Source organism: Cyrtonyx montezumae, unplaced genomic scaffold (genome assembly GCF_038088225.1).
Source record: "Cyrtonyx montezumae isolate F1298 unplaced genomic scaffold, pur_monq_1.0 scaffold_0, whole genome shotgun sequence".
NCBI classification, from domain to species: Eukaryota; Metazoa; Chordata; class Aves; order Galliformes; family Odontophoridae; genus Cyrtonyx; species Cyrtonyx montezumae.
Genome location: NW_027071824.1, coordinates 23,423,706 through 23,447,560, shown reverse-complemented (window position 1 = coordinate 23,447,560; position 23,855 = coordinate 23,423,706). Strand labels below are relative to the sequence as shown.

General features: G+C 36.0%; 1 protein-coding gene across 9 annotated transcripts in view; it reads left to right on the top strand.

Annotated features, from left to right (window-relative positions):
* The window catches only part of RYR2 (ryanodine receptor 2), a 343,878-nt gene that overhangs the window by 63,799 nt on the left and 256,224 nt on the right, over nt 1-23,855 (top strand). The gene's annotated exons all lie outside the window — the stretch shown is intronic.

Below are 23,855 nucleotides of genomic sequence, written 5' to 3'. Positions count from 1 at the left end.
TTACTAAGCATGATAACCTCCAGTTATGTTCCTAGCATAAAATCAGTCTTTGTTTAGAAAATGCTTCAAAGATTCTCATTTTTCCCCCAGACATAACTGCATAGTGATCCACTAGCAATCTAAATAGCTTACTCATAGAAAAATTAACAGTAAGGAATGCACACATTTTTCCATTTGAATATAATGTTTTTCAAAATGTACTCCTTTTATTTTTCATGATATTATTTCCCTGTCCAATTTGTTCTGTATTTGAAATGAGATCTGAGCTGACAGTTATCTCCCACAGCTTGTCTGCCACAATGCAGTGGAAATGTACATGTGGTTGATTTTCTCTTCATTCTGTCTTCTCCTTCCAGAAAAATGCTGAAGCTGAGAAAGAAACATGGCTAAAAGCATTTGCAAACCCTAGGTGCTAAAGGGAAACCTCTTATACCAGCAGGATTTTCAGGGACTGGCTGTTCCCTTGTAGTTAACTTTACACTTTGTAAACACAGTAACTGTGGCCTCTCAACTTTATTTATTTATTGATTATGCATTTTCAGTGGAATATAGTAGCAGAAGTGCCATACTGATTCAGACCACTGGTCCATATAGTCCCATCTTCTCACAGTGATTGCAGAAGATGCTAATTCAGGATGGTACATGAGCCTGGGCACTTTCTGCAAGATGCTTCCCTTGTATGTCTTCAGCATCCTTACATGATTTGTTGGGAGTGTTAGAGGGAGCATGGATGTTCTCCTTGGTGTTTGTGGAGAAATTACTGAATGCTGATTTCTGTAATCCTAATTTGTTTCTACAGACAGTATCTACTTGTACAGCATCCTGTGTGAAATTTCAGAAGCAACTATAAAGTGTGTTTATAAAACAAAACCAAACAAAGGAAACTTTAGAAAACAAAGACTCAAAACAAAGTTGGGGGGAAGCAAGGATTTCTTCAGATTGTGTCCCCTTTCCCCTACCTCCCCCTTCAATCCCTTTGATTTCCATCATGTTTGATCTGTCACACATTGTGTTGTTCAGATATGCTTTTAGATTTACCTTTTAAAACTGTTGATTTTTCCTCTAAGACTATCTCTTTATTTTTCTCTTTGACCTTAGAAGGTCTTGGTCTGCTGTGGTAGGTGGTTTTACAGCTCATCTAATAGGGTGATTCTCTTAAACAGCCTGCTGGATATCTGGGTATCTTTCTTGATTTCTGGACCACTCCATTTGCTTTTTTTATTCACTTCTGTTTCTTTTGACTGCTTCTACCATTCCTGGCTCATGTTCTTTCTGGAAATTAATGTAATTAAATCAGGATGTGAAAGCATATGTAAATTTTGCCATACTTTTTTGTTTGCTGTCAGTGCCAGTCAGTTAGCATTGCAGGGGGTTCAACTTGCCTTTTCTATTTGCGCTTCAGTTCCCCAGTTTGTAACAACCTTGTTGACACCATCTTGTGGTTGGATTGAAATAGAACGTATTTCTCGTGTCTTGTGTGGATTCGGAAGTGTTTCAGTGAATTCTAACATGAAGATTTTTGACTTCAGTTTCCTGTTTAAGAAACTGAATGTAACCTTCAGAGCATATCTTTTAGGCTTGCCTTCTCCCTAAGAGTACTAACGGGGCTGATGATCATGAACATTTATCCCTCTCCTTGCCCATCTATCTGGCAAGTTCTTCAGTCTTTGAACTTGCTATATTAGTTATGTGCCAGTGGACTTGGCAAATGTTAACTGCCTGATTATTGAATATCTCAATGCCACCAGAAACTTCTAGCTGTTATGCAGATACCCACAGCTTTAGGAGCCTCCTCAGTACAAAGAGATGCTGTGATACCAGTTCTCAGCCCAGCACAAGCACTGCTACTGCTATGGCATTCTCCTTGGCTTCATTTGTGGGCTTCTATACATCTAAGGTAAAATACACAAGGGACAGGACAGGTACCACTAACTGTTCAGAACGTGACCTGGACTTCTTTCAGTGAGCCTGTATGAATATATATATATATTTGTCTCACAGTACATTAAATTGGAACAATGACAAATGAAGGTGATCATTGTGTATAGGATGTCTGTGCTTTGTGATTCTTTTGCTTTAACTATTCATACAAAACGAGATAGTTCTGCTATTGCGTTGAAGAATAATTTTAGCCTAACATTAGCTTTGTTTTAAATTTGAACTTTTGAGTATTTAAAATGTATGCTTTTCTAATAAATCTTGACACTTTGATGAATTCAAGGAGCATTTTTAAACTTATGTGATTTAACTTGTTCTGATTAAGTATATTTGTAATTAAAAAACAAAAACAAAACATAATTTCTTCTATTTGTTGCTGCTATATTCTGCTTCTGAAATGATGGTCATTTCTTTGTGATATCAGTAATTCCAGCACCTTATTTAATGCTGTGTCGACATTATTTTCTTATTCATAAAATTTTCTTATTCATAAAAATCAGCCAGAAGACAAAGGAAGAACCCTTTAGAAAATATGCTTTATTCTCAGTACATTAGGGCCAAATGTGAAGAACAGAAATGTGTAGGAATCTTAGTAAAATACTGAATAGTAAAATACTGAATAAAATACTGAAAGCGATACTGGAAAAATACTGGAGCTGAGGAAACTAAATTGAAAGCTATACAGATTATGTATTTATCCAACACTGGTTGTGTGAGTCTCCTTATGTAAATGATTTGTCTCCATCCTGTTTACAAGCTCCTATGTAAGTACAGGAAAGCTGTGGTGAGGTGTCTCTGGAGCCTCCTTTTCTCTAGGCTGAACAAGTCCAGTTCCCTCAGCCTTTTGTCACAGGAAAAGTGCTCCAGCCCTCTAATCATCTTTGTGGCCCTTTCCAAGTCTGTCTTAGTTCTTTCATCTGTACTGTTTTAAAAGTCATGTTTATAATACGCTTCACTTTTCAGAGATGCTTGCATTTTTAATCCATGCTTGGCCTATGTGTTTAAATGTTTGCGTTTCTCTATGCCATTTTTTTTGTCTGATGGGTACTGTTGAGTTGTCTGTTGTTTGGCAAAGTATTAACAGTTTGATATTAAATTTGCATAAAACAAGAATGAGTTAAGCACTTCATTTCATGAAGGAGATATAATTTCTGTTTAGATAATTTTTTTTTTTGCTTTTGTGACTTTATGGAAAAAATGCATAAATTATTTCTCCATAATCTTTTATTATGCTCAGTTGCTACTAGAATGCTTGAAAGTCTTTCATACTTAATTCTGTGTGTCTCCTATTTTGTGTTTTTTTTTTCTTCTTTGCTGCTCTCACTTCAAATATTCCTAGTATCTCAGTGATTTTTTTTTTCCTTATTTACTTTGTACAAGGCTCTTCGTAATGTTGTCTTGGAGGATCCTTGATTGTAGGTGGGTCTGTAGCATACTTTGGTAAAGACTTTGAATATATGATATTTGTAGCTTGCTGATCTGAGTTTGTGAGTGTGTGGGACAGTTGTCATGGAGTCATCATAAGTTGAAAATCTTTCAACCATTACTGTTATTTCATACCACTGAATCATATTGTATTTTTCTTTTTAAATTCTGCTGTGTCATTTGTCTTCTTCACTTTTCTTCTTTATATTTTTGTCTGATCAATAAAAAGCTTGTTAATTCTGCACTTGCATTTCTTAAGCTAGTGAGTCAACAAGGGAAGTTTAATGGATTTATTTTTTTAAACATTATTTCCATGTGGACTACTTAATAATAGTCAAAATATAAAAGAGATAATGAATTAGGACACCTTGAAGTGTAACAGACTGCAAGGAAAGTACCATGACTGAGGAAGTTGCTGTTTTTTGTGATTACTTTGGTTTCTATCTAAGTAAGTAGTTGTATAGGCAGATTTGCAGAGGGGATAATTTTGGAACTTGCAGATACTTTTTGAACCTTAAATAGCAAGTGCTGTAGGAAGTGAGTTGGAAGGATGTGAAAACATCACTTTCTGTGTGTTTGGATGTTGTCTCTCTTAATCCTAAATGTCCACACATTATTTTAGCAGTATAGAGTGAATTAGGAAAATTAGAAATACAGTGTGAAGAAATTATGGATTATTTGTTATAGTAATATAGCTGATGTTCACATGAGAGTTACTGTGCTAAAATTCTAAAAATTTGAAGTATTTGACTGACCCACAGAATTGGGACTGGAAAACCTGTAAATTTGGTGCAAGCTTTGCCATGGCACTCCTGCCTACCAGGAGCCTCAGCCCTGACTGACAGCGCCTGCTCTGCAAATATCAGTGGAGTTGAGTGCCAGTGCAGATTTTGTCAGTGGGCTCTCATAAGGCCTACCAGTCAGGTAGGCAGATGTAATGCTGTTTTTTGTAGATGTGAATGTTATCTCTGTGGAAAGCAGCACCCTTTTTTTTCTTTTTTCTTTCTTTCTTTTGTGTGTGTGTGTGTGTGTGTGTGGCTTATAAAGCAAGCATCTGAAAACAGTCATCAATTACTGTCTCTTTGAACTGGTTTAGATAGGACCAAACATATACAGTTTCTGTTCTCACAAAATACTGTATTTTGAACCCTGTCTCTTTTGCACAGGGAGAGCCTGTCATTAATGAGTTATTACTGCAAAGCTGCCTGCAGGAATGACTGCCAACAGTCAGGTCTGGAATGTACTATGGTGGAGGCATATTTATCTATTTCAATAAACAGAAATGAAGACTGCCCAGGAAAGTTGTGGATGCCCCAGAACTCAGTGTTTAAGGTCAAGCTGGGCTCTGGGGAGCCTTATCTAGCCCACAGTAGCAGTTTGGAACTGTATGACCATTAAGGTCCCTCCCAATCTTTCTGTGATTCTATGATTTTGCTTTGTGTTTCTGGTGAAGAGTGTTTTTGGGATGAGCTAGGGATTTGTTAAAACAGAAATGAAGAAGCATCAGCACACTGAGTGCCCCTGTGAGACTTGCCTATCACCAGCCTTCTTACAGAATTAGTATCTCTGCCTCTATTATTCCAGGTGGTCTGGGTCTACTCAAACAGTTAAAAAGAAAAGGCTTGGCTGTACTTCCTTTTCAACATTATACCAGTTTATAGTCCAAAATAGAGGAGAATATTTGCAAACTTAGGTTTAGAAATCAGAAAGCAGAAGACAGAAAGCAGTGTCTGCTGTGTCACTGTGTATGAAAGGAAAGGCCAATTAGTGCTTTTCATGATCTGACATAAAGTTCAGTTCTGTGCTCAGAGGATTGTCTTGTAACTCATGTAAATATATTCGAAGTGGTGTCATGAATATCATTTACTTCTTCTTACTTACTGGTGGACTACTGTTAGCAAAGATGGTCCACTAGTAGTGTTAAATCCTTTTCTCCAGTTTTGCTGTTGAACTTCATCACACATCTGCATAGTTAGAACATATTGTCAACCCAGATTTTGGTTTTCTGGCCTGGGTCTCTTATCAGTTAGTGAGCCAAATTTCTAATACTTACGTGATTTATTTTTAGAAGGACTTTAGTAATGGCACTGTCTAACTGCTGAGTTATACTCTTACCTCAACTCAAATACAAACTTACAGTACAGGAAAATTTGCTTCAAACTTGGGGAAAGGCTCAACAGAATACTATCTAGTTATTATGCAACAATTAAATTTTTTAAAAAATCTTTATTATTGATGGAAATTTTTTTTTTCAGAGACCTAACTTTGAGGGCTGCATGTTTATGAATCGGTAATTTGGCTTGCTTGACAATCTGTCTTTCTTGTTTCCACCGTTTATTCCTTTATACCTGTAACTTCTTAAATTGCATATGTCCTGCTTCAAGTTTCACCCATCTTATTTAATGATTAACTTCCATAGCATGATTAAGTACTGTATTTCATACCATAGTTCAAAGTTGATGAAGCTGTTATTTATATTTCCACTTTTTGACTTTGAATAAAAAGCAAAGAAACTTAAACTAGTTTAGTACTGTAAGAAAGTCCTTGATGCTAACAGAAAGAACTTTATCCTAATATTTGAGCTTCATTAATTATCTGCCGTAAATGTTTATATTCAGAGATTCAAATACAAGAAGAAGTAGATATTTGGTGTATTTGATCATAGTACATAGGCCATGCTTCCATTATTGTTATTTGAATATGTAGCTTCATTAAAATAAAATCTTGTTGACAAATGAACAAGGTTAGAGCCTGCAGCTCTGAGTGGTGCCCTCTGCTGCAGCCCCTTGCACTCAGGGGCTATATATTTGCCCTGTGTCCTCAAAAAAGATGCAAGTTTGAACAACTGATGGAGGAATGGTTGTGTTCTCCATCCAAGAAAGGTGCACAGTGAGGCACTGAATAACCTTGTGTTTGTGCCTGACCTGACATGGGCTTAGATGCTTTTTTGTAGTTTTAACTGTGAATAAGGAAAATCTGTTAGTCTTTCCAGTTACTATTTGATAATGGTGAGTCCGTTAATTGTGTTTTAGAGGGCTGATACTCCTCAAGGAAACGCTTCCCCCATCCTGGTTCAGTTTGAGCAGCGTGGGATACAGATCTGGAGTTTAAATCTATCCCTAGGTGGCAAATCAGTGTACTCAGTGTTCCCATATGAGAAGTATAGAGGAGTATGATGGGATTATAGCTGCTTACCTCTTTTTCTTATGTGTGATGGCTGTTTATCCTGTAAAGTATTGTAGTTAGTAGAGCTTGTGAAAATATTGTTTTTGTTTTGAAGTAAAACACACATCACAGCCTCCACCACCACCACAAAAAAAAAACAAACAAAAACATACCAGAAACAAAACAACAACAAAAAAAGAAAAAACCCCGTGAAGAAACCCCCACAGCTACCAATCCCCAAAAGCTCAGTGTCTATATTGTGTATTTACAGAACGAACAATGGACAAACAGTAGGAAATAGTACAATAGTAGCAACAGTAGGAAATTGTCTTATGCTGTTTGCAGTTACAACTTAACCAATCCTACTCACTATATACATTTTCACTAAATAGCTGTATTTTACCTGTAGCAGGTAAAAAATATGGCACAAATTGGAACATCTAAATCCAATCATCAGTCATTTTCTGACGTCAGAAAGTTTTGCTAAAATGGGCATGTGTATTGGAAAATATGCCAAAAGACAGCAGCAGTGATGAGGCAAAAATGAATCATCTGTAGTTCTTGAGAACCAGATGGAAAGTGATCTTTTTTTTTTCTTTCAACTGGACGTCAGTAATACATCTATAATATGAGAGCTCAATGAAAATATCTGTGAAGACATTTTTAAACAACATATCTTTTTCTGCTAAATTGTCTTCTTTTGTATTAAGCAATTCTATGTTAAAAATTAAAAAATGTGGGACAGAAAATTATGTAAAAAGGCTTTTTTTAGTACATATGGATTATGAAAATGGAATGATAGAGCAGATTTTTATATATATTCATCTTAATGACCTTCAGGAAATATTAGCCCCAATTAATTAGGTTACACTGAACTTAAAAAACAAAAAAATTTTTTTAGGGAAGTCTAAGATTAAAAATGAGCAGAACAAGCTCAATACCACAGCTACTGAATAGAGCAGAGGAAGAAGTATTTCCTTTCCCTCCAAACAAGAAACATGCTATTTTACAGTTTCTTTTATTTACTCTGCAGAGAGCTTTTTGTGGTAATTACACTTATGAGTGCTTCTGTCTGTCGCATTCAGTGCAGATAAGATGAGGCAGGTGTGTATTTTCTGAGTAAATGGTGAGTTCTGTTTTTGTGTATTATTAAAAATACCAAAAACCAAACAAATAAAACCCCCAAAAACACAGAGTAACAAAACAAAATCCAGTCACAAAAATTATTATTTATAATTATTTATCACACAATAGGTGAAGCATCTATAAGTTATCCTGGGTCAATCGTGGTCAAACAGTTAAAAATGTGATATATAATCCTAAGTAAATTGGTAAATTTTACTAAAGCAGAGATGGTATTTAACCAGTTATACTGCGAACGAAACAAACAAACAAAAAACTCTACAGAACAAGGCAAAAATCCCTTCCCCCTCCCCTACCCCAAGCCCTCTTTCAAGACAGGGGAAGTAGCAAACACCAGCTAATTTCAAATGAAATCTACTCTTTGTCATTTTGTATCTTTCCAAGAAGACTTGGCTAAGGATGTTACTTGTTTTTGTCTGAATAAACTTTCTGTGGTAGTATATTGTAACATAGTTGAAGATACCATACCCTATTCATTTCATGCTATAAATAAATACAGCTCAGCCAGTCTTCCAGCTGCCTTTCCCTTGCATTTGGTGTGGAATCCACAAAGAACTTCTAAGCAGAGCTGCTGATGCTTGGCCAAGCAGCATCTGCATTGCCCTCTGTCTCTTTGTGTATGTCTGCTGCCTTAAAGAGGAGAGAAGTGGGCTGAGATGAAATAAGGATTTTGAGTAAGATGTGCTTCTGAAACAAGAGGTGGGAGGTATAGTGCTTGTGCAGATTTCTTGTTTCTCCTCTAGAAAAGTTTGAGGATTTGCCTCTGTTTAAATACTAATTGTGTATACTATTTTATTTGTCCAAGATCATTAAATGACTGTTTGGGAACCATATTTTAATTTTCAATGCATGCTGCTCATCTATGCGCAAGAAGCCGATAAAAATATTTTTCAGCAATTTAGTGTACTGGACCTTCCTCCATTTTTGGTTGTGTTTTTTCATGTTTGGTTACAAGTCTGTTGAGAGTTTTACATAAGCATAAACCATTGTCATAATATTTTTGTAAATATTTATTTTCATGTTCAGTTATCTATCTAAACCTTGTATAATTCTTAGGGATCTTAATCCCCCTGAAAGGCTTTTTATTTGTTCTCGATGGTTCTTAAAGACTGTAGCTAGTTTTTTGTCTTTGTCAGGGAGTTTGCTTAGACGTTCTCAGAAAATTAATGTAAGTGTTCTGATTCTTAGGCAAGAGCTAGTAAAAACAACAAATAAAGTGGTTTGTGCTATATTTGTACATAATGTCTTTTTAATCTTTAAATCTTTCTTTTTATTTTTAAATCTATATTTTAAATTTTTAAATCTTTTTTTTAAATTTTTAATCATAATCTTCCTTTTAATCAGGAATTATTTTAAATAGGAATATATTTACTTTTGGATACAAAATGTCTCCAGTAAATGTTAAGGATGTGAGTAACCAGTAAGGCTTTGGCGCGAGAGCTTTTTGCACTGCAGGTAGTTTCTTTTTAAAAACAAAACAAAAAACAGGCAACAACAAACAAGAAAGCCCAACAAAAATGAAAACCAGAAAACAAATGGACAAGCCACAAACACAAAGTCAAACAAACAGAAGGCTAAAACACAAAACCTGAAGATATAGAAGTATGAAATGCCATAAACTTCTTCTGAATTTAAAAGTGATTGTCTCGCCATTTCCTGTTCTGGTCTCTTTAGGGTCCCCAGTACTCTTTTTTTTCTCCCTGTAGGAAGCTATATTTTAGAAAAGCCAATTTTCAGCTCTTCAGGGAGATAGTCAACAAAGCCCCCTGGGAATCTGTCCTTAAGGACAACAGAGCAGAGCAGAGCTGGCAGATCTTTAAGGAACCTTTCCCTAGGGCACAACAGCTCTCCATCCCTAAGTCAGGAAAGGACGACAAAAGATTGGCGTGGCTGTACCAGATCAAACTGGAAAGCAAAAAGAAAATGTATAGGCAACTGAAGCAGGGACAGGTAACCTGAAACAAGTATAGGGCTGCTACTAGTGAATAGAATTTAAAGAACTGTAGCACTTGTGTATTGTTATGTTTCTTTTTAGCAATACTAGCTTTTAACTGCAAATAACAGTTCTATGTGCCCCAAACCCCTACCAGTTTCTTGTACAGGTCTATCTTCAGTGCCTCCAGTATATATCTTTCTTTCAGGCGTGGTTATATTTTACTTGATGAAACAAAGTCTACCACTGAGAGCCAAAGTTTGTCTGTGTATTAGCCATGAGTCAGAGAGATCCCAGAATCTCATAAGATTTTGTATCTGTTGTTGATTTTGCTCCAATTTTTCAAGCTGCTAAACAGAACTCAACAGATGTGTAAGTCCATCTGGGTAAATGAAACAGATGCTGTCACCAGAGGAGATTTTCCAGGCTGTAAAATAAATGTGTTTTTGTACTATCTTTTTGAGTAAAAATTATCTAAAGACACAACTTGACTATCTTCAATTTGATATTTCCATTTTAGTAGTGATTTAAATCTGATTTTAATAGTTTCTGCCAACCAGTAGCAATATGTTACAGTGCTATGCATTTCTGCCAAAAGGAGCACCTTCCAGAATGCTCTCAGCAAGTCATTGAAGTAAATATAATCAGTCTTAAAATGGTACGTTATTAATGTGTTTCTTGAGAATGCCAAAAATGAGGACTGGAACGTATATGCACTTACCATTTTTTGTCAGTTTGTGTTTCTGCCTCTGTTTTCTTATCACTGCATCTGTATTTGTTTTAATTTCCTAGTTCCTAGTGCATGTGAAAAACTTCAGGCTTTCAGGTCTCAGTTATCTGAGAAGTGTTGGGCTGTGTAAGAACTATGAAATGCGGAAACTTTTCTAGCTTTGCAAATGATTTCTTGAATTATGTAGTCAAAGCATCTCTTTCTAGGTGAGATCTCTTTTACTTTAATACTTACATTTTAAGTAATTTCAAGCTTTTAAATCAAGGAAAAGCTTTTATTTATTCATTTTTACTAAGCGAAAGCATTTATATTGAATCTGCTCAAAATTGACTTATTCTGAAATAATTCAAGTATAAATCCTAGTGTCTACATCCTTAACTGCAACAACTGAGGTGAAAAGCTATACAGATTTGTAATTCAGGTTATTGTTTTGGAAATGTTGAACAACCAATTATGCAGGTTTAGAAAGATTTACTCATTCAAAGCTTGAGAAGTTGATGTAGAGGAGATGATGCTCCAATCAAAAGGTGTAGATCTGTTTTCATTTCACTTGGCAGTTATCACGTAAGAGTCTCTGTCAAGATAGTTTAAGACTTTATTCTTACAGATAGTCTGATTCTCTGCTTAATTCTTAACTGAATAAATGTTAAGTGTTTTTATTACCAGGCGTTTGTACTGTTAATAACTAAAGGGTTTGTTTTTTTTGTCCTCTGTGGTGATTCTCTGGGCCATGCGACATTTTGGTTTTCTTTGTTTATTTTAGCAGATATTTCTATAGCATGTAGATGTTTAAATGCCTTAAAAGGAGAGGGGCAAAAAGAAAGACTTATTTAGCGATGTCAAATTTTCCTTCCATGCTTCATGGATTTATATTACCCATAGAAGGGAAATACATTGTCAGTTAACTAGGAATTTAACATGCCTTCGTTGAAGCATTTACTTTCTAAAGCAGTAAGAAACCTACCTTCTTTCATCCCATAGGGTTAGATCTCCCTTGATTTTTCAATATTTTTCTAGTTTTGTAGTAGGCTTTAGGATGAACATAAAATGACCGATCAGTACTGAAACTGAAAAAGTTATGTTTATGCAAGCAAAGTTTATGGTTAAATTTATTCACCTGTATCTTACTTTACAAAGATATATGTATTTTTCATTTGGTTTTACATCTACAGTATTGAAATCAATGGCCTGCTGAGCAAGGGTTATAAAATTCTCTTTGTAGCCATAAATATCCTTAAAATTTATGACAGCACATTGGGAAATGCTAAACCTTTAATGTCTAATTGGTATTTAAGATGAATTTTTGGGGTCTGGAGACTAAGAAAAACCAGAATCTGTTAATTACTGTAATGCTGATTAATTACTGATACATGCATATGCAAATAAATACATATGCATAAATCTAGTTCTAATATCTCTATGCTGTATTTCTAACATTATGCTCTGGTATGCTCTTCTTTTGTTAATGTAGTGTACTAAACAGTGATTTCTGATCTGTATTTGCAACTGTTGTCTAAGCTTTATTATCTTACACTTGCCCATAAAAACTGTATGAAGAAAACAACCAGGGTCACTAGAGGGGTTCCACAAGGCTACATTTGAGAGCCAGTTCTCTTTAGTGTTTTTATAAATGAGTAGGATGCATGACTCAAATGCATACTTATTAAACTTGCAGATAACGCAAAATAGGGAGGAGCTGTTGACTTCTTGAGGGTAGAGAGGTATTGCAGAGAGATGTCAACAAAATACTGAGCTGGGCACTCACCAACCAAATGAAGTTGAACAACAAATAATGCTGGATTCTGCATCTTGAACAGGGCATGAGAGGTTGGAGAGCAGCCCTGCAGGAGAGGATCTGGGGGTTCTGGTTGGCAGCAGGTTAAATCTGAGTCATTAGTGTGCTCTGGCAGCTGAAAGAGCCTACCTGTACCCTGGGATGTATCAGGTTCAGCACTACAACTTGGTGACAGAAAGGGGTTGTCCCACTCTGCTCAAATGCAATCTCATCTTATAATGCTGTGTGTAGTTTTGAGTGTTGCAGTATCAGGACATAATATTTAGACAGCATTCGAAGGAGGGCTACGCGATAGGTTTAGATGGTGTAGGGCTTGGAGGGCAAGATGTTTGAGAAGTGGTTGAGGTCCCTTGATTTGTTGTGTAGCCTGGAGAAGAGGAGCTGAGAGAGGGTTCATGGTGGCAATGCTACTCACAAGAGGACCGGAGGAGCAGTGATAATCTCTGCCTTCTGGTGACAGCAACAGCACCCAAGGGAACAGTATGGAGCTGCATCGGGGTGGGTCAGGTTGGGGTTAGGGAGAGGTTCTGCACAAGAGGGTGGTTGGACCCTATAACAGCCTGTAGTGATCATGGCCCCAAGTGCTGGAGCTCAAGAAGCATTTGAACAGTGTTCTCAGATAAAGGGTTTGAATTTTGGGTGACTGTTTGAAGCCAGGGTTTGGACTTGATTGTTATGGGTCCTTTACAGATTAGGCAATTCTATAATAATGCTGTTCATGAGAAGCAAAACAGTGCTTTTGATTGCTTTTTCTATTCTTTTTTTTTTTCCTTACTTAGGGACATATGAATTATATCCTAAGAAGTAGACTAATCTGATCTAGAAGTCTGTCTGATGTAATCATCTAACTTTCTGTTGTCAAGAAAGTTCCTGAACAATAACCTTTTTCTGACCATAAACAGGATCTAAAGAGAGTACTGTATTGCATGTGGCTTGCTGCAGTTAAGCTTTAGGATATCTAAAGCTTGCAGCAGTCCCAGTCCTCTTCCTACGGCAACAGTGTGTGGTAGCCTTGCTACCAAGACTTCACAAGCTTTCTTCCCTATGTTTTTACCAGTTCTTCCTGCTCCATATAAGTGCTTTGAAATGTATAACAGAGCAGTGATGTCCTGCTCGCAACTCATGTCACTTGAGGCCTCTGTGGCTGGCTGTATCCTACCCCTCATCTGGGAGCTGATGGTGCTGAATGTGCACCGTTTTAAGTTGATACAAAAACTGTGGAGAACTCTATGTTGTGACTGAGGACTTGGTCTTTTGGTTGCAAGGTGAAGTGATCAGTTTAGAGTTTCTTGAATATCAAGTGTTGTATGTGATCTGGACTGAAATTAATACACCAAAGTGTACCCATTTCCTTAGCTTTTATGTAACTTAGCTAGGAAGAGGGCAGCGAAGGAATGTGAAGCCTCAATCTCTGCAGTATGTTTAACTTGTTTGTTGACATTTATAGTATAACTTTGGTTTAAGTAATTATGCAAAGCTTCTATCAAATTTTTAAAATTTGATACCCTAATTTAGTCTTCATGCTGCTGAAAATATGGGAAAATTCTATACTGTTAGTTTTTTTTTGTTTTGTTTTGTTTTGTTTTTTAGTGTTTGGAGAAGCTGCTACAAGTATGCTGAGCCTGAAATTCATCTCTCCTGAACTGGGACATTTATAGAGTGGTCATCCTAGACTATTCTGATTATTGTAGAGCACATAGAGGAGAACAAATACTTGCAGAGGGCACTCATTTCTGTCTGAAATAATAATTTCCTGAGTTAGTGCATCCCTTTTTGGAAAATCAGTCTCCCACCATTGGCTGAAAGGGTAATTTAGACTGAGTAGATGTAAATAAATAGCTAAATGACTAATGATGGTAGCTAAGTAGATTTACTTGGGTGAATTTTAAATGCCTTAAGTTCAGTGTGATGAATCATAATTTAAGTGGTGTGTAGGAGATCAGCCAGCCAAAGGGACTTAGTGCAGTCAAAAATACGAATAAGAGCTCATGTTTCCTAGCCGCCTTAATATAGGGCTTGTCCGCCTAGCTTCGCTGCTGTACTTAATAGTTGTTGAAATTAACTCTACAATTAGTGAATTAAGAAAGCAAATTTTGAAGTATAATTTGATCCACGTTATGTGAAGTTGTGCATCTATGTATGTTTGAGGCAAGTGTGAAGGATTTTATGAGACTTTAAATTAATCTGTGTTAATCCAAATAGTGTGTGTTAGTCATCAGTATGCATACATGAAGGAATGAAAAATGGTAATACAAACTGATAGTCTATGTAAAACTTAAGCACGTTAATATACTGAGTTAAATAATTCTGACACATTTAAAGAGATATTTTTTGTAAATATAGCTTTTTAGTCATTATCATATGCAGAAAATTACCAAAATAATATGGCATAAACAATTCAAACCTTTTTTCCTTTGGTCCTGCTGAAACTGTTCTTTTTCTCATATTTTTTCAATTTATACTTACTGTAATAATGCAATTTTTTAGCAAGAGTGGCAGTTGATTAACGGCAGCACATGAAAACTTCATAGGAGAACAGGAGTTCTAATTTTGAACTTTCCATTAGCGTAGCAATTCTAACAGATATCTTGGAGGCTTTCTAGTAGTTTATGAAAATCTTAAAATGCAGCTCATATGACATGATACTGTTTGTTTCAGAACTCTCAAAGTACAGTGGAAGTGATGGCAGTTTCTAATACATATATTGTATGTATATTTATTATATAATTTCTTAAGTAAGAGTGGGGAAAAATGAGGATTGTGTGAGATCATGAATTCAGTATTCAAGAATTTGTATTTTCATCTCTGATTAACATTCCACAATTTTTCTTTGTTGAAGAAAATGTAGTTTTAGTTGTATTGCACTGTATAAATAGACATGGCCAAATTTTGTTTGTATTTATCTTTTGGCCTTTTACTTAGTTAGAAATAAAGTGAATCCCACCTTAATTGTGTGTCTTAAATATAGAGATTAATAAAAAATGAATATACAAGTATGAATTTGTGGTTTATTATGTTTGAGTTCACTTGTGCATAATCTTGTTTAAGAATTTGCTTATGAAATTTAAAGTAAAAGCAGTTGAAAAATAATCCTGTTATAATGTTGATGATAATTTTCTGTTTCATTCATTCATGATAGCTGGTGAGTTTCTTCTGAGGAAGAAACAGGAAATAAATTTAGACTGAGTGTTATGCTGTGTCATATGTAAGCTAAGAATTATTTTTGCCCTTGCTTAGTAACATATTTCTGGGACTCTGTTCACGGTGGCCTTCTGTCACTACACCTGATTAATCTGTGAAGAATTACCTGCTGGTGTGAGAACCTGGTGGCAGAAAGCCTCTTTACAGCATATTTGAAGATTTACTGACTTCTTCTTTGTTGTTACTGTAAAATGTAGCATGCCAGTTGAATCTCACAGCTTTTCCTTGAAAGGTACATCTCCACAGTAAGGTTATGAAGGACTTGAGATAAATGATTGAAAATGAAAGAGTTCCCTTCAAGCTGAGGTAAAGAGTAAAATCTTAGGAAACCAGGCATTTTTATTATTTCAAAAGACAGTCTGAGTACAGATGCATCAGGATCTATTTACAGTTCTGTAAATATCAGCATAGTTTTTAATAACCAAATCTTTTACTGCAGCATGCTGTGCTTTCTTACACAGAAATGTTCAGAACGACCAATATTGCTACTGTGCTGAAGATTTGCATCTTAAACTGGTGTTATTTTCCATTCTATGGAAAAGAGTACAAAGCAACAACTGTTAGAGTTGCTGCTGTTGTTTTAGTAGTTGCTGAGAATAACCATTTAGTCTCAGAGACTGCTTAGGAGCCAGCTAACAATAATTAGCACCTGACAAAGTGCTATGGGGTCATAGCAACTTGCCTGATTAGTTCTTCTTTTGTCACTTTATACCGTCTAGATGTGTTATTTTCAAAATTAATATGGGACAAATGATAACTGTTGTGCTGAACACTATTGCCAAGCAAGCCTTGTGATCATGGCTTGTCTTGTGATGGAAGATTTGTTAGTTCATAGCATTATATTTTTCCTAGGACGTGTCAGAGCTTAAGATTGTTAACACAATGGTATGATTTGCAAGCTGTGAAAAGTAGGTAGCAGAATCTCACAAAGCAGTTAAATGTAAGACAAGTTTGTATACAAAACAAGATATAAAATGGTGACTTATTTATGTGGTTAGACATCTGAAAGTGTTGCAGTAAGACTTTCTGTACACTTAAGAGTGGTTCAAAACTTAGTTTTATAAGCAAAATAGCATTTTTAAAGTTTTCCTTTATGATAAAAGTGGAGTTGGCAAGTCAAAAAAAAAAAAAAAAAGCACAGGTATTATTGTCTGTATACCTTTTTCATAAAGCAGAATTCACCAAGAGTGTATTTTGTCATGCTGTGATTTGATTAATGTTGTAGAATAAATATGGCTTAGCTACTACGTTTCTAAATTTGGATAAAGTTAATATGAATTGCCAATATAGTCTGTGATTCTTTGCTTGAAGAATGTGTTCCTCATAACACATTTCTTGAAATTTGAGATTACTGGGACTGAAGATATTCTGCATCAATAGAATGACCTTAGCACTCTCATCAGACTTAACTGAGGCTTAACTTTCCTGGCTATCCTAGTGCCCTGACTGCCCTGACTGGCAGTTTGTAGTGTGGATAGAATACTTTCTCCTGAAATTGAAATTGTTTTCTTTTTGTTGCACAATATGTGAAGAAACTGCAATGTGATAGATATTGTTATTTGCTTGTATATGTGTTCAAGATATGGACTTTACAGTATACTAACAAGAAAAGAATCTGGTGCTGCAATTGATCTTGATCTTGTTTTTTTTCTGTTCCTTGAATACTGTGAGATTTCTTTTTTTTTTTTTTTTTTTTTTTGAAGACTGTTCCTGAAGTGAATAAAATACTCTTGTTATCCTGACACATCCCTGGGTATGGAGGAAAAGAGAATGGCTACTGGCTCTCTGTTCTTTTCTTCCCTCTGTTTAGTGTGGCGAAGTATTTGCTAAGAGTAGTCATGAGGTAGAGAATAATCTTCAGCTGAAAAGCCTCTCTGAAGTGTTTAATTTTCTTTTTTTCCTCAGTGAAGGCAGTTGCTTCTTAGTCCTCACTGCTTCATTGTATCTGTACAGCATGAATGCTCAGTTCTTTGAAGTAATGTTCTCTTTTTCTGCTGTGATATACTTAGCTGAAGCCTGGATGGCACAAAGTGGATGCAGCCATCAACGAGCCCTCAGGTCCTTACAGCAGGGCACACGCCATCGCCTGTATCCTCTTGTCTGCTCCATGGCTCTTGTAGCTTTCTTCAGAAAGACTGAAAATTCTCCTTAATGTGGAGTTGTCGCTTCTTGGAATCACATAAGATGTACTTATACTCATTAAACAGAGGGGAAGGAAAAAAGGTTTTTAAAAATACAAAAGCACAAAAACATTTTGTAATGAAGGCTTCTGCAGAGGACTTCTCTTCTGATTGCCAGGAAGGACATCTGATAATAGGAGCAGATGTGAGGACCAAGGTCAGCTTGACATGTTTGGGTATGGATAGTGGATTTAGAGCTAGGAGGGGGAGATGTGAATGTAGTATGGAGAAACAGAGGGCTGAAAGTAGGATTTAACTGGAAAAAAAAAATGAAAAAGCTAGACCAGTGAGTAGCAGAAGGTTTGAAAGTATAAAATTTTGTGTGGAATGGAAGGAATAGATCATTATGTGAGTAGTGAGATTATAAAAGTGAGGGAAAAACAGAGAGTATAGCTGAGATGATTTATTTCCCAAGCGATGTCTGGAAGGCCAGAGGCAAACGCAGTGAATTTTTTGAGAGATAGATTGGACAATAAATGAAAAAAATCAAGAAATATTGTTTCATACTGTAGGCAGAATGGTGGTCAGTAACTGGTGATTAGCTGCTGTACGGAGCTCTGACTTGAATCACTGTGGAGAAGTTGAAATCGCTAACTGTTGCTCTCTGAATAGCTCAGTCTTCATCCTGCTATGCTCTACTTCTACTTTACTTTTGAAGATGAGGGAATAAGCAGAATATAGAAGCACAGAAACTCACCAATGCTAGATTGGATACTAGTTCTTTTAATGGAGGGAAGGCCAATCTGTTTAATGGGAGGTTTTAAATCTCCTTTATAGTTAGTGAAAGTGCCCAAGGATTGTTTTTTCATTGTTACTGCTTGGATTTTTCACAACATAATATGCTTTGAAACTAGAACAGCAAAGTGAAGAAATCAAGTTTACGTTGATGGCTCTTTTGTGGCATTTTAAGTTGTAGAAAATTCATGTTGTTAATAAACCTTTAGGAATTCTTCATGGGAGGATGTCATATCTGATCTTGAAACTTTTATTAGTGGTCTGCAGGAAAAAAACAATTATAAATCAAAAATGCTCAGGAGAGAAGTTGTGAACAGCAGTCTGAGAGAATATTTCAAAATGGAATTAAAAAAACTAAGAAGCAGGAATTCAGGAAGGTGGTAGACTTATCATGGTGACAAGAAAGCATCTCATGAGAAATATGTTGAAGGGAGAGAGGGTGAATCTTTTAAATTAGAGCAACTTCAAGATAAAAGCTGGGAGAAATACGTTGACAGAGAATTAGAAGGGGAGAGAAGTTGGAACGAATCTTTAACATTGCTCCAGGAAAAAAAAAAAAAAACAACAACACAGTGTCAGGTAAATATTTTTGGTTGGGAATCAGAGAGGAAAAACTGCATGATCATTCTGGGAGCTGAGAGGTAGCAGTATGGAAAAGCACTGAAGTGGAATGAACCAAGAAATACTGCTGAAGAAAGATTAAGGGGTGAGAAAGTGATCTAGAATTGAATGTGCAAACTCAAGCAGATGGTGATGTTACTGACTTTGCCTTCTGAATCTGCTCACAAGATAGAAGAGTGAGGGCTCCTGAATTTATCCTTGTGTATTCTTGCATGAAATGGATCATAGAGAGTGAAGGCATTCATGGCACGAGTTGAGGTGAGAGGCTGTGTTGTCAACTCCTTCTTGCTCTGTGGAAGCTCTTAGTGTGGGGTAGGAAGAACACAACAAAAGGAATAAGTTCAGTTCGAGCCTAAATATTGTGTGACCTTGCAAAAGTAGTTTTGATATGTGCCCCTTGTTCAGAGGTGGCTTGCTAAGTGCCCGACTCAGATCATAAATAAAATGCTCTTGCATTTCTGTACATAATCTTGTGGTCACCTTTTCTAGCATGCTCTCACCTCTGTCCTTGCTGGTACCAATATTCACACCAGCAGAATCAAATATAGCAGAGATTTATCCCATACTGTAATCATGCCTTTGATTGCAGAATAGTCAGCTTGGAACTAGTGAGCGAGGGTGTAATGTAATAGCATTCTTACTAAATTCCTAAAATATGTGGAATTACATCAAAGATAAATTTGGCACGCTGAAGCTTTAAAAAGCCAAAATCAGCCCACCAGCTGTTCTGTTTAATTTGGTAAGCATACTTTATTGCAGATGTTTTCAATCCCCCTCCTCTGTCAACTGTGTCAGATACCAAGTTAGCTACTGTTAACTATGGTTAGACAGATGAGATTACTATTAGGCACTGAGAGCTGAACTTGGCATTTTTTAGGATTGTAGGACCACAGTGCTAATTGGTGAGAAATAATAAAATGAGTCATCTTGATTGGAAATATGTTAATTTGCAGATGTAGCTTTAGTAGAACTCGTACAGAGCCAAAGAGGAAACTTTGACATTGAATATGGATCTTAAATCTGTTCCAATTCTATGCATGTTTGATGCCACCAGTGGGAGGTTTTTAGCCCATACAGTTGAATAGTCCAGTCACCTAGCATATCACTGCAGGGCTCAGATCAAATGCAGTTGTTTGTTTCACAGTGAAGTAGTTCAGAGAACACAGGTGCTCATATGACTCCGTTGTTCCAGAGCCACTTGTTCAGATTTGGTCTTTGCCCTTGTGATAGCATGTTTCATTGCTGTTTGACTGTGGAAGCTGTGGTCTGAGATGGGTCCTGTGCCTGAGACCATCTGCTCAGTGTTGATGTGCAAGTCCTAGATAAACTCTGCTTTGCCACAGAGCCCTAGTCTATTTACATAGTGCATAACAGGGTTGGATTTTCTGCTTTACAGACAGGGATTTCTTTCTGATAGGCTCTTCGTATCATTGTTCTGTAGTGAAAACTGTCTGTCAAATGCTGAATAAGAATCGACACGACTCAGGGGTTTTACATATGTATTTTTAAACTGCCACATGTCTTTCTTACTGCAGATTAGCATGACATTACTGGAATCTGGCAGAGTTGTTTTGATGAGTAAGTTAGAGAGTTCTGGGGAAGGAGGAGTAAATAAAGTGGTTATTGTACTAGCAGTCTGCTTCCCAGTATTGTAGCAAGAGCTATCCTCTGCTCTGGTCTTCTAGAACTCTATGTTGCATGGCATTTTCTATCTTGAAGGTTACTTCCTTTAGAAAAACATTGAATTCTTATGAAATTACTCCTCCTACAGGATAAAAATAAAACTTATACCCTAAAATGTATCCGGACTAATTAGAATCAGCTGATTGGAAAAGTCTACTCTCTTCCTTCTTCTACAGCGAGTTCAGCTATGCATAAATCCTCCAGTGTATTTCTAAAAATCTTTAATGATGAGGTTTTTAATTGGTAAGTGAAAATTTGCTGTCCTCAGAAAACTTCTTCCCAGCTGTCCTATACTGTCTCAATACAATGAACTGCTACCTGCCCTTTATGCCATATGTTGTTGACAGCCTTTTGTTTTCTATACTGTCTAATGGTGTTGACTACTGATCAACATTAGATTCACCATAACCATCAGATTCTTCTCTAATGCAGTATTGTATCACTGCTTTTTATCTTGTGTTTCTATGGTAAAGGATGAACTGTTCTTAACAGTGTCTAAGCAGTAATTCCTGATGGCCAAGATTACTATGATTGTTGTTACTACTAACTATTGCAACACTTGGTCTTCTGCTACTGAGAGGGTTGTAGTACTGTGGCTTTAGTTAAGATGCAGTAATTAAAAGTTTGGGCCCTTTTCTTACCTCTGGCGTAGGCTTTGTTTGCATTCAGATGCGAGAACCACCATCCCTAATTGGATGGTATTTCAAATAAGAGCTTGATAATTGTTTGACATTAGTTAGTCAGTCAAGAATGGAATTAAAAGTTAAAGTAATATTAGGCTTTGAGCATTTGCTTTGTTGGTACCTCCCATGGGATTGTTCACAAGATAGTTAATCTATGTTGATAGTGATTCTTACACATTATCAATGTAGTATTTAATGAAGCTTGTGCATCCAGACTTCTATTTGCTCTCAGTAGGGATTTGGAGAAAGAAAAGCTCCATCTTAATGTGTTACTTAGCTTCTGCTTTGCTGCATTTTACCTTCTTCAAAATCACAGAGAGAATGAAGCTCCTGGGCCATTAGTATTAAGACTCCCATAAACACTGAAAGTTGTCTCCAATGCATACTATTCAGATGCTTAACACTAAATAAAAGATAACGTTGTTGCTGTAGGTCAGATCACAAGGGTCGTTTCAGGGGCTGACTTGTAGATCCTGTTATAGAATATGCTTGTCAGTAACTGCGAAGTCTTGTACTTGCTGGCCTGTGGGACTTAAAATCTTTTATTCTGCTTTATAAATTAGTACTTACTCCAACACAACAAAGGGAAGCTGAAGTAAGGTTATTTAAGTCAAGATGTATTCTACACTTGTCATTGGTGGAAAGCAGTTTGTACAGGCTTTATTTCTAATTGTAACCTACTTTTAAAGTGTTTTTGGCACTGAAGCTTATTGCAAAGTTAAGTTGCACAGCTGAACGTTTAATGGGATGTGGTGAAGCAGAACGCTGCATATGTGGAGTTTGAGGAGGCTATTAAAGATTGAGTTATTAAAGTCTGTGCTGAGATCTTGATTTATAGCATGTGTAAATTGATGGAAATATTCCACTAATTGCAGTATTTGCCATATAAAACAGCACTAGAAGCAAGTTTGAATGTACAACCATAACTTAGTAGTTTCAACCTTTGAATGCTTTATTTTGCAAATGTGACATTCAGCTTTCTATGATATTTCAGAACTGGTATAATCTCATAGAGAAGTAGAAGAAGAGCACAGTCAGTGTTGCATATTAAAGGGAGGTCATTATGTTTAATGGGTCAGATTAGGAAAAGTGCAACAAATTATTTGAATTAGTAGAAATCAATATTTCACTGAATCATCTGTGAAGGAAAATAGTATAAAAGTATATACATAAAAAGAAAAGATAATAAACTAAAATAGCCAAATAATAATGCCTGTTTTTGTCCTGAATTGGAAGCAAAATGCAAGTGTCAAGGTCACGATGTAATAAGTTGAAGCACAGAAGTCTGAAGATTAATAGATATTCATAATTGTTGAAAGTTTAAGGTATTAGATTAAGTAGAAGGGAAAAAAAAAACCAACAAACTCAAGCAGACTTCAGAGAAATGATCGAAATGCAAAGATTCTGCCATCAAGATCAGACTTGTCTGTATGAAAGCAGTGCTAGAACATATAACACTGTAGATGATGCCTACCTGTGGCAGTCAGTCAGTTTTGATCCTTTAGTAGAATTGCTGACATCTTGAGAAGCTTAAGGATTAGTCAAAACTGACCACAGAGGAGGTATATGTTTTCAAGCTTTAGCAGGGCATAGAGACACACTTTATCTATAAATATAAAATATCTATCTATCTATCTGTATTTTATATAATGTATATATATAGAATATATAAATATATTCTGTGTTAAATCAGAACTTGAAATTGCCAATACTGTAAAAAATACATCTAGTCAAAACATCCCTTTTGTAGAGATGAGGACGTGCTTTGTTCTTTAAGAAACTAACCCTTTTCTCGACTTGGTAGTATGTGTTTAATGTAATCTCTGGAGATTTGAATGGATTTTACAGGAATGTTGAATAAGCACAGAAGATGAAAGTAAATGTTATTAAAGAGCTTTGAGAACTTTGTCTTAATATCATGCACAGGCAGCAACCTCATACTCTTCCCTCAGTAGTCTGATCTTCTGGAATGTGGTTCTGAGCATGCACTTTACCAGCTGCTGTTGCTGCTTTGACTATTAGGACACGTTTTTATGGTAGACACCCCTGTGATGCAGGGAATTTATTTACTTATTCATTTTTTTTAGTAACTTCTCTGCTAAGTCATTTATTTTATTTTTATTTTTATTTTTTTTTTTAGTTTCTTGAGTATATACATTTCATGAAAATAATTATCTTTTCTTTATTACCTACATATAATATGAATCTGCTAGGCTGCTAAGAGCTGTTCTTTCTTCAATAACTCTCATTGCTTTTCAAAACTGTATGTTTGAAAGCTGAAGAGAACTTTATAACATACACAAAATCTACCTATTTGTTCAAAATACTTTTCCAAAAATCAGAATGATAAATGCAGTTGTGTTATTATTAAATGCATTATGTTTGAGTCGAGGCAGATATTTGGCATAACACAATTCAGGATGTTTTTTTGCTGGAAGATATGGTATCCTTAAAACTATGAGCTAATGTACTAGCTGATACTGAAGGGTATATTGGGATTAATGGATTCCATATTGCCTGTTGTGGTTTTTTTGAATGTAGACCTGAAAGTGCATGCTATTTTGTCAGCTATAGAAGTTATACAGATACTATTTTTAATTAGGTTTATCTAGATTGTATATGT